Below are 15,068 nucleotides of genomic sequence, written 5' to 3' on the forward strand. Positions count from 1 at the left end.
TCAGCTGTGTGACTTTGGGCAAGTCACTTCACTTCTCTGTGCCTCAGTGACCTCATCTGTAAAATGGGGATGAAGACTGTGAGCCCCCCATGGGGCAACCTGATCACCTTGTAACCTCCCCAGTGCTTAGAACAGTGCTTTGCACATAGTAAGTGCTTAATAAATGCCATAAAAAAAGAAAGACATGTTCCCTTCCCATGAATAGAGGATGGGCATGGGAGTCAAAAGGTCATGGGTTCTAATCCCAGCTCCATCACAGGTCTGCTGTGTATCTTCAGGCAAGTCAGTTAACTTCTCTGTGCCTCAGTTACCTCATCTGTAAAATGGGGATTGAGAATGTGAACCCCACATGGGACAGGGACTGTGTCCAACCCGATTTGCTTGTATTCATTCATTCATTCAATTGTAATTATTGAGCAATTGCTGTGTACAGAGCACTGTACTAAGCGCTTGGGAAGTACAAATTGGCAACAAATAGAGATGGTCCCTAGCCAACAATGGGTTCACAGTCTAGAAGGATCTGTATCTACCCCAGCGCTTAGTACAGTGCTTGGCACACAGTAAGCACTTAACAAATACCACAGTTATCATTATCATTATTATTCCTATAATTTTGTTTTCCCACAGCCCTGTGGTTGGTCCAGTGGACTAAAACATGGTTCTTAGAATCTGAGTCCCCTGGTACTGCCACGAGGGCAATGACTGTAGGACCTATCAATGGGGCAGGTTTCTGACCACAGCATACTCCTAATAATAGTATTTGATAAGTGTTTAGTATGTGCCAAACACTGCATTAAGATTGCAGTAGATATAAAAGAAGCACTTTAGGGGGTAACCAGAGGGGGTGGGCACAGCAGGAATATGGAAAAACAGCTGGCTAAAACGGGCAGTGAGACCACAGTGACCACCACGGGTTATGGTGTTAAGATAATGTAATGTGGGCCCTCAGGCTATCAAGAGATCCTCCTTGTTATTACATCATTATTATTTTAATGTCTGTCCTTCTCCTCTAGACTCTAAGGTCACCGTGGGCAGGAAACATTTCTAGTAACTCTTGTTTTGCACTCTCCAATCATTTAGTATGGGCTAGGAAAGTGACCTATTCATTGGCATCTCACCACATTCAAGACTGACTCCACAGTGGGAGTGTGTCTGTTGATTCCAGTCTTACAGTACAATAATAGAAAACTATTTCTCAAAAATGAGTATGTGGAAACTGATCTAAGTGTGAACGCAAGATCTTGAATGTGAAGATAAAGAGCTAAAGAGCTAATAAGAATTGTGAGGGAGAGAGGCCAATTTCCTCCTCTTTTTCCTTTTTTCCAATCACAATATTCAACAGTGAGACATTAGAAAACTCTAGGTTAATGAGTCTGTATTATTGAGTGTCAAAGATGGAGCCAACATCGTCCTTAAGAAAAGTTATAGGCCTTCACTTTAGACTTATTAGGGCCAAAGTACTTCACCAGCTCAATAGGGTTTTTAAATCAGGTCCATAATTAAAGTGAAAGACATATCTAAACAGGCTTTCAGAGTCCGACTGTTCTCTTTCCTAATATATGAGTCAACGGTTACATTATAGATTTGGGCTTGTGGGGAATTTCTGTATTAGCTGTCCTCATATATTCATTGATTGTATGTATAAATGGAAGACCTGAAGGCTATTACCCCTATTAAACTGTAATGGTGGAAACAAAAGGAGTCTGACAATTCTTGCCTATGACTGTTCTTTTTTTTTATCTCTTCACTTTTGCAAATAGAATCTCTTGAATATATTTGGCATTCAAATGTCAGTTTAACACTCAGTGTCCCAAAATGTCACTTGGCAGCTCTAAATACAGCTGTCACATGGATTGCCATCCTTGGGCTGAGATTTCAAAAGTGTGCACAGGTGTGCCTGCTACTGACAATGAGTGATTGACAAGCCTTTCAGCACCACGGTCATGGAAAAGATTACCCCTTGCTGCAATGCTGCATTTGTTATAGTGCCTGATGTTATTTTCATTTCACAACCTTCCCAATGTCTATGCCCTCTTGATTATCTGGATAGTCCTTCTACAACTGGGCCCGACTAGCTGCGTAGACTGTTTGAATTTATCGGATAAATGTTTAATCTTCTTCATCAATTCAGACGGGCAATCCTAAATCCTTTCCCTGCTGGGGGAAAGTCCCAGCTTCTGAGGTGAGTTCTATTTAATTCATCTGTGTGGAGTGAGCACCACAGTTCGGCAGGGAGCTGGAAATGGAGCGTGATGGGTTCTGGTAACATTGGGCTGAAAAAGATGGAGGAGGGATGATTTTGTCATTTTGTAGGATGTTCATTTTTCTAGCAGGACAAACCGTTCCATCGTGAGGCATGGGATGTGTCTATCGATTCTATTACATTGTACTCTGCCAAGAGCTTAGTACAGTGCTCTGCACACAGTAATCACTCAATAAGTTATTTAGACTGTAAATATGACTATTTAGACTCCTTTGTTAGACTGTAAGTTCTTTCGGGCCAGTGAACTGAAACTCTAGACTCTATGCTCGTTGCGGGCAGGAGATGTGTCTGATACATTGTTACAGTGTACTCTCCCAAGCACTTTGTACAGTGTTCGGCACACAGGAAGTGCTCAATAAATAAATACAATTGACTGAGTGAACATACTTGCTTTGTTCCTGACGAAATGCTTAATATAGAGATTTATCCCTTTGTCTCATTTTACCTTGACAAAAATTATGAATGGTGAAAATCACAAAACGTGCATCTTGACACATCATGCACATCATATTGATAGAAAGTTGAATTCTGATAACTGGGTTATATGGGCTGCTAATTATTCAATCAATCAGTCAATCAATTAACGGTATTTACTGAGCAGAGCTCTGTTATAAATGCTTGAGAAATTTCAGTAAAATAGAGTTGGTAGACACTTTCCCAGCCCACAACAATAAATGATGCACAGATAGATAAGGGGGAGAAATAATGAGTCAAGAAAGCTGGAGCTTCCTTTGGGAGGCTTAAGGATAGACTGTATTGCCAAAATAGCACTGAGTCAGACCAAACTGAAGATGTAAAGTGCTTTGATGGTATCTAACCTTCTTTATGGTTGTGAGCCCTGAACCCAATTCTTGTAGCCATCACTGGACATAATGTAGAAGAAGCATTTAATGAGTACCCACTGGGTGAATAGCACTGTACTATGCACAGAACAAGTGAGGGACACAATGTCCGCCCAAAAGGGATTTACACGCTAACGGGGGAGACACACATAAAAGTATTTACAAACAGAGTCATCAAAATGAATCACTGAATGTACAATTTAACGAGCATATATGCATGAGTAATAAGGAGAGGTATAAATAAGTGCATAAAACCTAGTGATGGCTGATGGGTTTATATGACTCAGGGTGTTGGAAATTAATTGGGGAAAGCATGTTGAAGGAGATAGGCTTATAAGAGGGCTTTTTCTTTCCAATTGTGCAAGAGCAGCAATGAACAGAAATCAGGAAAACAAATCAATAAGAGATGTCATAGCCTTTCACTCATTTAAATGACACACTGAAGCCTGTGACGTCTGGATGATTAATGCTGGGCCACTGGATATTTAATTTGAGATAGTCTGCTTTGATAGTGTCGGGTTTGGGCAAAACAAAAAATATGATTATCTGCAGATGTCATACGTATACATAAACCAAGACTGAACACAAATACACTATGATATTAAGTAGGACAGTATAGCATTTTAAAATGATAGGCTCTTTTTCAGAACTTCAGTTCTGGAAATGAAAATGCAAATTTCATCAATAAACTCAGATCCTAAAATGGGATTAAATCATGCTAGAGAAGCTTAAACTGTTTACTATACAAATAATTGTATATTCAGCTGAAGTATCTCTTCGAAAATGTTTTTGAGTAGCAATCATCCCAGGATGTTTATGGCAGACATGAGGAAACATCGTAGTTGTTATCGAGAAAGGGATGCTATTGTGGATGACATCCATGTGTGTGCATGTGTCTTGGGACAAATGAGTGACATCATTATAGCACATAAGGATGGATCGCTGCTGTGCTGATGACTGGATGATCGATCCAACATGCATTATCCAGTACAGTTTGGCTACAGCTGTCCTGCCTCCTGCCCAGTTTTAATCGGTTACATGGTTCTTGTACATAAAAAGAAGTAGCATGGCCTAAAGAATAAAGTGTGGGCCTGGAGGTCAGAAGGACCCGGGTTCTAATCCTGCTCTGCCGACTGTCTATTGTATGACCTTGGGTAAGTCACTTAACTTCTCTGTGTTTCAGTTACCTCATCTGTAAAATGGGGATTGAGACTGTGAGACATGGGCTGTGTCCAACCTGATTAGCTTTTACTTACCCCAGTGCTTAGAACAGTGCCTGGCAGATAGTAAGTGCTTAACAAATACTACTTTTTAAAAAATAGCCAATATTATATTTTCGACAGCCAGTTGCCCTCTTGTGTGGCTTCTGGAGCTAGCTGAGTTCCGTGGCTTGGTCTCTGTGCCAGACTTCTCATTAACATGGAAAGGGAAAGAAAATACTGTGAAACAATTGGGGAGGCCAGGGAACTCCAAAGAACTTCTCTAGGTTTTGGCTAATTTGGACTTCTGCAAAATGGTGGGTTCATGACATCAAATTGTCCCTCTGAATACCAACGGAGTGTGTGTAGCGTTGTGTGCATCTCAGCGACTGGTTTTTTGGAATACCATCACTGGTCACCCTCGCTGATGGGAGTTCCCTCTGGACTGTAAGCTTGCTGTGGGCAGGGAATGTATCTACCAACTCTTTTTTGTTGTACTCTTCCAAACATTTAATACAGTGCTCTGCACACTATAAGCACTCAATTAAGACTTTTGATTGACTGATTCTGCCCTGAAAAGGTTCTATCTCTTGATATGACAATTTTCACAAAGCTCAGTTCTAAGAGAGGAATTTCTCCTCTGAATGCCACCCGCCAAAAATGGTTTTTCTACCACTGTGGCCTTTGAACAGTTCTTAGCACAGTGCTGTGCACACAGTAAGCACTCAATAACTACAATTGACTGACTCGATAGTCGACTGTTACATCCATTTTTCATGTCTTTATGTCATTCATTCTGCCCTCTCTGCTTGAGCAGGCCCTCTTTCAGGTTACATTGCAAACACTGCTTGAATATCGAGCTGTCCTCCATTCTCCTTCGCATTTCCTCACAATGTTCCTGGACCTCTTTGTTCCTAATCTTGATCCACCGAGGTAGAGATGGAAAGCCACCTGATGTTGAGAATAGTTAATTGGTTGTGCTGGTGAAAATTCTTTAGAAGCTGAATGAGTTTTCTTAATTGGTCCAGTACTTAAGAGCCATACGGAATGGTGGGCTTCAGCCACAGGCTTATGCTTTTCAATTTAAACATTTGAACAGTGGTTCAGGAATATAAATCGTAAGCCCACCCAACTAGATTGTAAGCCCCATGAAGGCAGAATTGTATCTACCAACTCTGCTGTATTGTACTCCCCCAGGTGTGTAGGACAGTGCTCTGCACACAGTAAGTACTCAATAAATAGAGAAGCAGCATGGCCTACTGGAAAAAGCACCATGTTAGGAGACAGAGGACCTGGGTTCTAATCCTGAACCCACTACATGTTTGCTGTGTAAGCTTGGGCAAGTAGCTTAGCTTCTCTGGGCTTCAGGTACCTCATCTGTACAATAGAGATTATGACTATGAGCCCCACGTGGGTCTTGGACTTTGTCCAACCTGAATATCTTAGTAGAGTTCCTGGTACATATTAAGTGCATAAAAATGTCATTAAAAATAACATAGACTGGTTTATTGATTTAAATGTCAGATCATTTTGAATGAACACCTGTTTTGGGTTTTTTTTTAGCTATGACTTCACTACAATTGGTACTATTGTAAAGGATTCATCTCCAGCATCACTTCTAATGCCTCTCAGGACTGCACGTGGAGAGTTTCCAGTACTCTACCAGTCTTGGCTATGGTAGTGAGAGTCAAGCAGACGCCTATCCATTCCATTCCTAGCTTGGGCAATGGCTAGTGAGTGGAAGGCAATCTGCTACAAATCAAAACTCACCTGCCCTGTGCAGCAGCGGCATGGGAGAGAGTCAAAGGGAGAGACTCAAGTTTACTATGTGGAAGAAGGTCATTGTAAACCGCTTCTGTATTTTTACCAAGAAAACTCTATGGATACACTATCAGAATGAAGGCAGATGGAGGCAGGGCATTCTGGCAGAGATGTGGCTCGAGAAGCAGCATGGCTCAGTGGAAAGAGCATGGGCTTTGGAGTCAGAGGTCATGGGTTCAAATCCCGGCTCCTCCAACTGTCAGCTGTGTGGTTTTGGGCAAGTCACTTAACTTCTCTGGGCCTCAGTTCCCTCATCTGTTAAATGGGGATTAAAACTGTGAGCCCCCCGTGGGACAACCTGATCACCTTGTAACCTCCCCAGTGCTTTGCACATAGTAAGTGCTTAACAAATACCATCATTATTATTATTATCATGTGTCATTGGAATCACTATGGGTCAAAGAAGACTCGATAGGGTAAGACAAGATGAGATCATGTCTAAAGAATAGGTGGTCAGTCTGCAAACATACATGAAGGAATAGACAGTGGGAATGGTTTGTACACCACCACCTGCACTCTCTCATCTCTACCAAAATCTCACAGGGACCGAGTGCAACAAACAACTGGTGAGCAGGGATGCAGCACAATGCCGAGTGCGTGGGTGATCTTTCCCTACTCTGGCCAACTATAGGCAGAAACAGGACTTTTAGACTGTGAGCCCACTGTTGGGTAGGGACTGTCTCTATGTGTTGCCAATTTGTACTTCCCAAGTGCTTAGTACAGTGCTCTGCACATAGTAAGCGCTCAATAAATACGATTGATTGATTGACTAGAACCCACATTTTCTGCTAGCCAGAGTAGTGCCCTTTCCACTGGATCAACAGCCGGGCTACTTCGAAAGTAATTAAGAATTTGCCTCTCTTGAGTGTTTTAAGTAGCTCATCATTAATTATGGTGCTTAGATAACAGAATCATAAAAACTTATATTTTCCAAAGAGATAGCTCTGATGTGCTTGAAGACTTTGCCTTATTAATCCTGACAAATTTTTCTCCTTTTGAAGCCAGATGGCATTTTAACCTTGCTTAAAGGATAAGTTGAGACAAAGTAGCGTACCCCCAGTCACAGACATAATTTGTCATGGACTCAAAGATAGAACATATGCTTGCTTGTCTTCCCTCCACACTCTCATATCCTCAAAGATCATAACTGCCCAAAATATCAACTTTAAAAATCAAAATCCCCCTCTAGACTGTCAGCTTCGCCCTCTAGATTTTAAGCTTGTTGTGGACAGGGAATGTGTCTACCAACTTTGTTGTACTGAACTCTCCCAAGCGCTTAATACAATGCTCTGCACGGCACATAGTAAGCACTCAATAAATATGATTGGTTGATGAATTTAAAATTTAATTTAGCTAACATTTCATATTTTAAAAACTCCACTTAGCTCTGCCCCAACACATGTTTCCAGGATGTGTGTTTGCTAGAAAGCTGTTGATGAGTCTGGAGCATACTCCCTCCTCTTCATGCAGGCTTTTCCAGCCTCCCAACCCCAACCTCACTTCCAGCCGAAAATATCAATAATGATAATATTAATGATCATTATAATAATAACAATTGTATTTTCTCAGCACTTACTATGTGATGGGCACTGTTCTAAGAGCTGGGGTAGATATAAGGCAACTGGGTTGGGCACAGATAGAGCCTAACAGACAGGCCAACTGGAGGAGCAATCATTCATAGGCATTGGCTGTCAATCATTTACACACTATTTACTTGGTATTTCTTAAGTGCTTACTAGGAGACAGGCATTGTTTTAAGCACTGGGGTAGATACAAGTTATTCAGTTTCAACACAATCCATATCCCACATGGGGCTCACAGTCATAATCCCCATTTTACAGATGAGGTAACTGAGGCAGATAGAAGTGAAATTCATTCATTCATTCATTCAATCGTATTTATTCAATCAATCAATCGTATTTATTGAGCGCTTACTGTGTGCAGAGCACTGTACTAAGCGCTTGGGAAGTACAAGTCGGCAACGCATAGAGACGGTCCCTACCCAACAGCGGGCTCACAGTCTAGAAGGGGGAGACAGACAGTAAAACAAAACATATTAACAAAATTTAAAAAATAGAATAAATATGTACAAGCAAAATAAATAAGTGAATAGAGCAATAAATACGTACAAACATATATACATATATACAGGTGCTGTGGGGAGGGGAAGGAGGTAAGGCGGGGGGTGTGGAGGGGGAGGAGGGGGAGAGGAAGGATGACTTGCCCAAGGTCACACAGCAGACACCTGGAGGAGCTGAGACTAAAACCGAGGTCCTTCTGACTCCTGGGCCCGTGTTCTATCCACTATACCATGATGCTCCTCAGTTGAGCAGTCAGAAGGTATGCAAGAAGAGGCTATATCCTCATTCCTTGTTATTTTGCTTCTGTCTGTCAAACAGGACAGTGTAATGTTCCGAGGTAGAAGAGGAGACAATGGTTACCAACCCCAACACGAGACTTAGAACACCAAAACTGTTCAACAGCAAAATATCAACTACGAGATTCTTTTTGTTTATATTCCTCAGGCTGTGAAGTAGCTAATTTGCCACCTGCATCATGTTACACGTATTGGAAGAAGGGTGTTCACAGAGTCCAAAAGGGATTAGGAGAAAGGAAGTAAAAAAAAAAAAAATGTTTGACAGTATAGATTAGGAAGATACTATTGTCAAAATACGAATATTCTATGAATTCCCATCAATTAATAGTACTTTGTGTAGAATGTACTAAACACTTGTCAATATTATTGATGATTGAACCATCTTGGAAGTAGCATGACCTAATGGATACAGCATAGATATGGGAGTTAGAGGAGCTGAGTTCTAATCCTGCTTCACCATTTGTCCGCTGTGTGACATTGGTCAAATCACTTAATTTATCTTCTGCGATTCAGTTTCCTCTAGTGTAAAATGAGGATTCAATAACTGCTGTGGGACCATGCTTGTCCCATAACTTTTTTTTAAATGGTATTTGTTAAGCGCTTACTATGTGCCAGGCATTGTACTAAGCACTGGGGAAGATACAAAATAATCAGATTGGACACAGTCCCTGTCTCATATGGGGCTTACAGTCTTAATCCCCATTTTACAAGATAACTGAGATACAGAGATGTGAAGTGAGTTGCCCAAGGTCACACAGCAGACAAGTGGCGGAGTCAGAATTAGAACCCAGGACCTTCTGACTCACAGGCCTGTGCTCTATCCACTGGGCCTCACTGTTTTTCAATACCTGATGAATTTATACCTACCCCAGCACCCAGAACAGTGCTTGACACAAAGTAAGAGCTTAACAAATACCATTAAAAAGCAGTGTTTCTTAAGGACTTACTGTGTGCAGAGCACCGTAGAAAGTATAATATAATACAGTTGACTGACATGATACCTACCCTCAAGGAGCTTACATTTTACAGGGGGAGAGAGAAATTAAAATTAATTACTGCTAGGAGAATACGCTTGGAACAGTACAGTTGAATCGGAGGTTAGGGCCTTGAATTCAAGGGATTTACAATCTGCAAAATGTATACCAAATCTGCTAAGCTTTTTTTGGCTTTCCTAGTGAAAACATCTTAGGTTTTACTGAAAACATATTCATTCTTATTCATTTCGATATTCAGTTTTATTGGTACCTATAAAGCATACTTAATATATTACTCTATTACATTCGTAATTAAGACACACTCCATTCTATCTCAGAGTGTAATACTGCCAATTGCAAATTAGACTCTAGCATAGTGTCATAAACCATTCCTACAGATGTGTAACAGAATATATGAATAATGATACACTATAATGACTGAAATTTATATCGGATAAACTACAAAGTGTACCCTTTCCTGTTTTCAATTTGATGTTGAATTAATTTGTATAATTTACATTCATGTGAATCACTTCTTCATGGATTGTGATACATAGCCGTAACCAGATTAATGCTTCTAGAGTGCATTATCCATAATAGTGGTCAAAGTTTTAATGAATTAATTGGACCACTATTATGGCCAACGTGCTGAGGATATATTAGTCTACAAAGTGACAGTCTATCACGCTGAATGGGAATTAAGCAGATTGATTCTGTATCCAATAAAAAAAAAAAGGAATGGAACTCTGATTTGGAAAAGTCCAACTTGAATGCCAGTCAGTGATGCTTTCTTGGATGCCACAACTCTACTGGCCTTATTTTGATGGGGGAAGACACTGTGTTTGAGACCATGTGATTACGTTGCTTCAAGTGCTACAAATTCTTTAAAATATACAATGCTACTAATTTTCATGTGGAATGAAAATATAAATTACGCTTTACCTAAGAGAGGAAAGCTGCAGATTACAGGAGATCATTACGGTTTCAATTATGAAACTCTTTTCAACCTGTAAATAACAGTACATATACTGCTCTCAAATCATAAACATTGACCCTATTCGGAGCTGGACTCATTAGTTGAATTTCCACCTTTGCAGGAAATGCCCAATTCACCAAGTTCACAACCTCCTGACATAGCATACATGCACATATCTTGTATAATCCATTAACTCCTCCTATCTGTAATTTATCATTTATTATTTCTTCATTGTGCTGTCCGTCTCACCACCAAACCGCATGCTTCTTGAGGGCAGGGATCATATTTAGTCATTCTCTTATGCTCTCCCAGGGTCTTAGTAGCTCTGCATCCATTAGGAGCTCAAGAAACACTAGTTATTGATTAATTCACAATTCAATCTAGGAATACAGTCAATCTTCCAGTATGGAGGCAAATTTCATGCATAAGAACCTTGTTGTGCAGAACATGAATTGAAATTGGTGGATAACAGAATAGTTGGTGTGTGTATCTATAAGAAGTCCATCTAGAACTAAGCAACCCTGGTACCCTATCCCATATTTAACCATATTTAACACATTTTCATAATAGTTAACAGATTTCCATAATAGCAATTTGCTTGTATTTATTAGAAGTGATGCAGAAAACAGAATGAGTTTTCAGGTGCAAGGAGTTTGAGAATGTGAGGGTTATGATCCTAAATTACCATGCTATGGGGAAGCTGTCAGTTATATTTGTACCTATTGAGCACTTACTATGTGCAGAGCACTGTACTAAGTGTTTAGAAGAGTACAATACAACTGAATTACCTGACATGTTCCCTGCTCATAACAAGTTTACAGTCTAGAGGGAATTGTATCATGGAAACCATTGATTTAGTGAGAATGAATGGGTTTAGGGTGCAGATGATTTAAGGGTTCCACCATGGAGTGGCATTTTTGGATAAAAATTCCTGTTTTTTTTATGTTCACCAATATTATTGTTTTTATAGTATTTAAGCACTTACTAGATGCTAAGCACTATTCTAAATGCTGGGATAGATACAGGTTGATCAGATTGGACCCCATCCCTGTCCCACATGGGATTGAGAATCTAAGTAGGAGGGAGAACAGATATTGAATCCCCATTTTAGTAATGAGGAAACCATAAAGGTTAAAAGGATCAGTTTTATTAGTAAAATGCTTAACACCCTTGCGCCTATTTCTTATTTTATTGTTTTAAGCACAGAGTTGCAATACAGAGACCCAAAGTCCCATCCTGTAAAACTGAGGCAGAGTGTGGGAGGACAGGAACATCTCATCTTAATCAACCCCCCACACATCCACGTGATTGTTCTTTTCAACAACCAGTTGACTTGTGCCACATGCAGATCTTAATAATTATGGTACTTGTTAAGTGCTTACTATTTGTCAGGCACTGTTGGAAGTGCTGGGGTAGCTACAAGATAATCAGATTGGACAAAGTTCCTGTCCCAAATAGGGTTGACAGTGTTAATCCCCATTTTACAGGTGAGGTAACTGAGGCACAGGTAAGTGAAGTGACTTGACCAGAGTCACATAGCAGACATATGGTAGAGCCGGGATTAGAACCCAGGTCCATCTGATTCCCAGGCCTGAGCTCTAGCCACTAAGCAATGCTGCCTATGATATGAGAATGCTAATGGTAACAACATTCCTTAATCCTGGTGTAGAGAAACACATGTTACGGAAAAGCTGGGTATACTGGAATCCATGGAAATAGCAAACATGGCTAACCCAGTCCAAATAAACAATTTTCTCCCCCAATACTTTAACACTTCACCTGATTCAGTATGAAAACAAACTATAAAATATGGTTTCACAAAAATCTTGATATATACTTAAGGTTTGTCTGTTTTGCCTCTTTTTTTGAGAAGACAGTACTCTCCTCTCCTTTCCCTTTCTCTTTTATAAGTATGTGCTTCGTATTTCTAATTTAATTAGATGATGTATAAATCCCAAAAGATTATACAGGAAAAAGGGATTTTTTCATTCTCTCATTTAAACCCCCAACTCTTCACTTAGGCATCTAGTTGAATTTTTTAACAACAAATCCCCAAAATCTTGCACTCTCTCAGGGTAATATAGTCAGCAGTCAAGTCATTTACAAAAATATGCCATATTCATTAATGCTGTGGACTGGCAAAATCAATCTCCACAAAATATCTCCTTTACTGTATAATCTCTGTATTTATATAGTATAATTCTTCACAAGAAATGGTCTTTCAATCATCAGGTTTGTGACTGAACACTTTAGTTGAACATAGTTTGTCACCAATTCCAAGGAGCACTCTCACGTGAACGACTTTGTAAATCATAAGAATGAAAAACTTAAAAAAAAAATCTGCTGCAAAGAAGTGGGAAATTGTGGTCGCAGACTTGAGCCTCAGTAGAAAGGGACTGCAGCAAGTGATCACAAATTGCCAAGGGGATTCAGACTGATGTACATAGGTGAAAGGTGAATTCACCAGTGAAGATGTGGTTTTGAGCCACCAATTTCTTTTTCAGGAATCTTTGCTGAATTTCAGTAGTGACATTACTGAAAATATCATTATGGAGTTCAAATGCATTCATTAACTCTATGCATATATGCATGTGTGGAGGCAGTGGGAGTTTGGTGGAAGAGGTTGGAATTTACATGCTCTTTTTTCCAGTGAAGTGATAGTTCTCAAATGTCAATTTTGTGAAAAGTGAGCCCTTTCGGAATGGGTCTTCGGGACTACAACCAATCAATCATCCAATCAATCAGTAATATTTTCCATACACATAATGGACGCTGTACCAAAAGCTTGGGGAAATACACTCAAAGCAAGACCCATGTTCCCTGCCCTCCTGAAGCTTATAATCTAATGGGGGGAGGTGGACAAACATGAAGAATTTACAAAGAGAGGGAGCAGGAGGAAGGAAGAACAAGGATGGAACAGGGAATGGAATGAATATGTGAGCATCCCACTTCTGACGAACACTCAGATTTTATCCAATTCAGCTTCCTTAATAATAATGCAGTTGGGAAAAGTTTTAGCTGGAGAGTAGAGGCCTGGCAGGAAGAGTGTGGGAGTCCGTTCAGGGACAGGACACTAAACGGAAGATAACAAAGAGATGGGGAGAGGGAATAGCGAGTGTAGTTTTCGAGAAACAATTTGCTTAAGTGAACAAATGGCAAAATTCAGTTAATTCAATCTGGCATTAAGAAAGGCTTGGAAATTCATTGTCTTGGCTTAGATAGTTTCAGTCCTTCATCGTTGCTGACTCTAAATTTCCTCAGTAACATAATTATATATTCATAGAAGCAACTTTTAGTCTCTTTGGCAATAATTACAACAATAAGAACAATAATCATTATGGTACTTGTTAAGAGTTCACTATGTGCCAAGCACTGTACTGAACACTGGTATAGATATAAGATAAACAGGTTGGACACAGTCCCTGTCCCACATTGGGGTTCACAGTCTAAATAGGAAGAATAGGTTGAATCTCCACTTTATAAATGAGGTAACAGGCACAGAGAAGTTGTGTGACTTCTTCAAAGTCACACAGCAGGCAAGTGGCAGGGCATGGATTCAAAACCAGGTCCTCCGATACCCAGGCCCTCTTTTCACTAGGCTACTCTGCTTCTACTTATTCTATTGTACTTTCCCAGGTGCTTAGTACAGTTGTTCTGCAGGGAGTAAACACTCAATACATACCACTGATTGACTACAATATGACATTACACTTTATATAGATTTTTGAATGTCTTTGACTTCTTATGCCTTCTTGCCAATTGTTTGGATTAGCGAAGTGTTCACATTGAGGCAATCAATCACTAGTATGAATTGAGGTCCTATGGTGTGCTGAGCCCCATAATAAATACTTGAGGGAGTACAATAAGATTAGTAGACATGGTCCCTGCCTTCAATCAGTTAATCAATAGTATTTATCGAGTGCTTGCTGTGTGCAGAGCACTGTACCGAATGCTTGGGAGAGGACAGTACAACAGAGTTGGTAGGCGTGATCACTGCCTTCAAGAAGGCAGTTGCCAACTTGTACTTCCCAAGCGCTTAGTACAGTGCTCTGCACATAGTAAGTGCTCAATAAATATGATTGAATGAATGAATGAAAGAAGCTTTCACTAATAGAGGTATTGATAAAGCACTTCCTAAGCACCAGGCCCTTAGTAAGCGCTGGAGTAGACACAGGACACAGTTCCTGCCCTAAAGACTCAGAGGAAGTGCTGAAGTATCTGTTGGAAGAACATAACCCAACTATAAACATAATAATTTAATTATTAATTATAGCATTAATTATTAATAATTTAATTTGCACTTCTTCAACATATAAGTGGAAGCTATGATCAAGAGAAGTGCTTGATCATCTAAGAGGATAATCTGTAGACTTTTTCCATGCTGAGAAATACTTTGACACCTCAGATATATTTTGTTTAGATTATAACTACAGTTTTATTTAGCAATGGTGCTAAAAAGTAGAGTTGAAATTATACTTTAATATTTTTTCACATTCTACTGTTTTTATTTGAAATTCTGAATCACAATAAAAATTTATTCCAAATTTGTCTAGCTATATGACTCCTTTTATACTGTTCCAAAACAGTCTTTAAGACTGTGTAAATGTCCCCTTTTA

General features: G+C 39.8%; 1 non-coding gene across 1 annotated transcript; it reads left to right on the forward strand.

The window, feature by feature from the left end:
- The first annotated feature begins 5,926 nt into the window (after nt 1-5,926).
- On the forward strand, nt 5,927-6,064 carry LOC119949008. Its single transcript, XR_005457106.1, has one exon. It is a non-coding gene; the product is annotated as a small nucleolar RNA SNORA7 (small nucleolar RNA).
- Nucleotides 6,065-15,068: the final 9,004 nt, after the last annotated feature.

This window comes from Tachyglossus aculeatus, chromosome X3 (assembly GCF_015852505.1).
Source record: "Tachyglossus aculeatus isolate mTacAcu1 chromosome X3, mTacAcu1.pri, whole genome shotgun sequence".
NCBI lineage: Eukaryota > Metazoa > Chordata > Mammalia > Monotremata > Tachyglossidae > Tachyglossus > Tachyglossus aculeatus.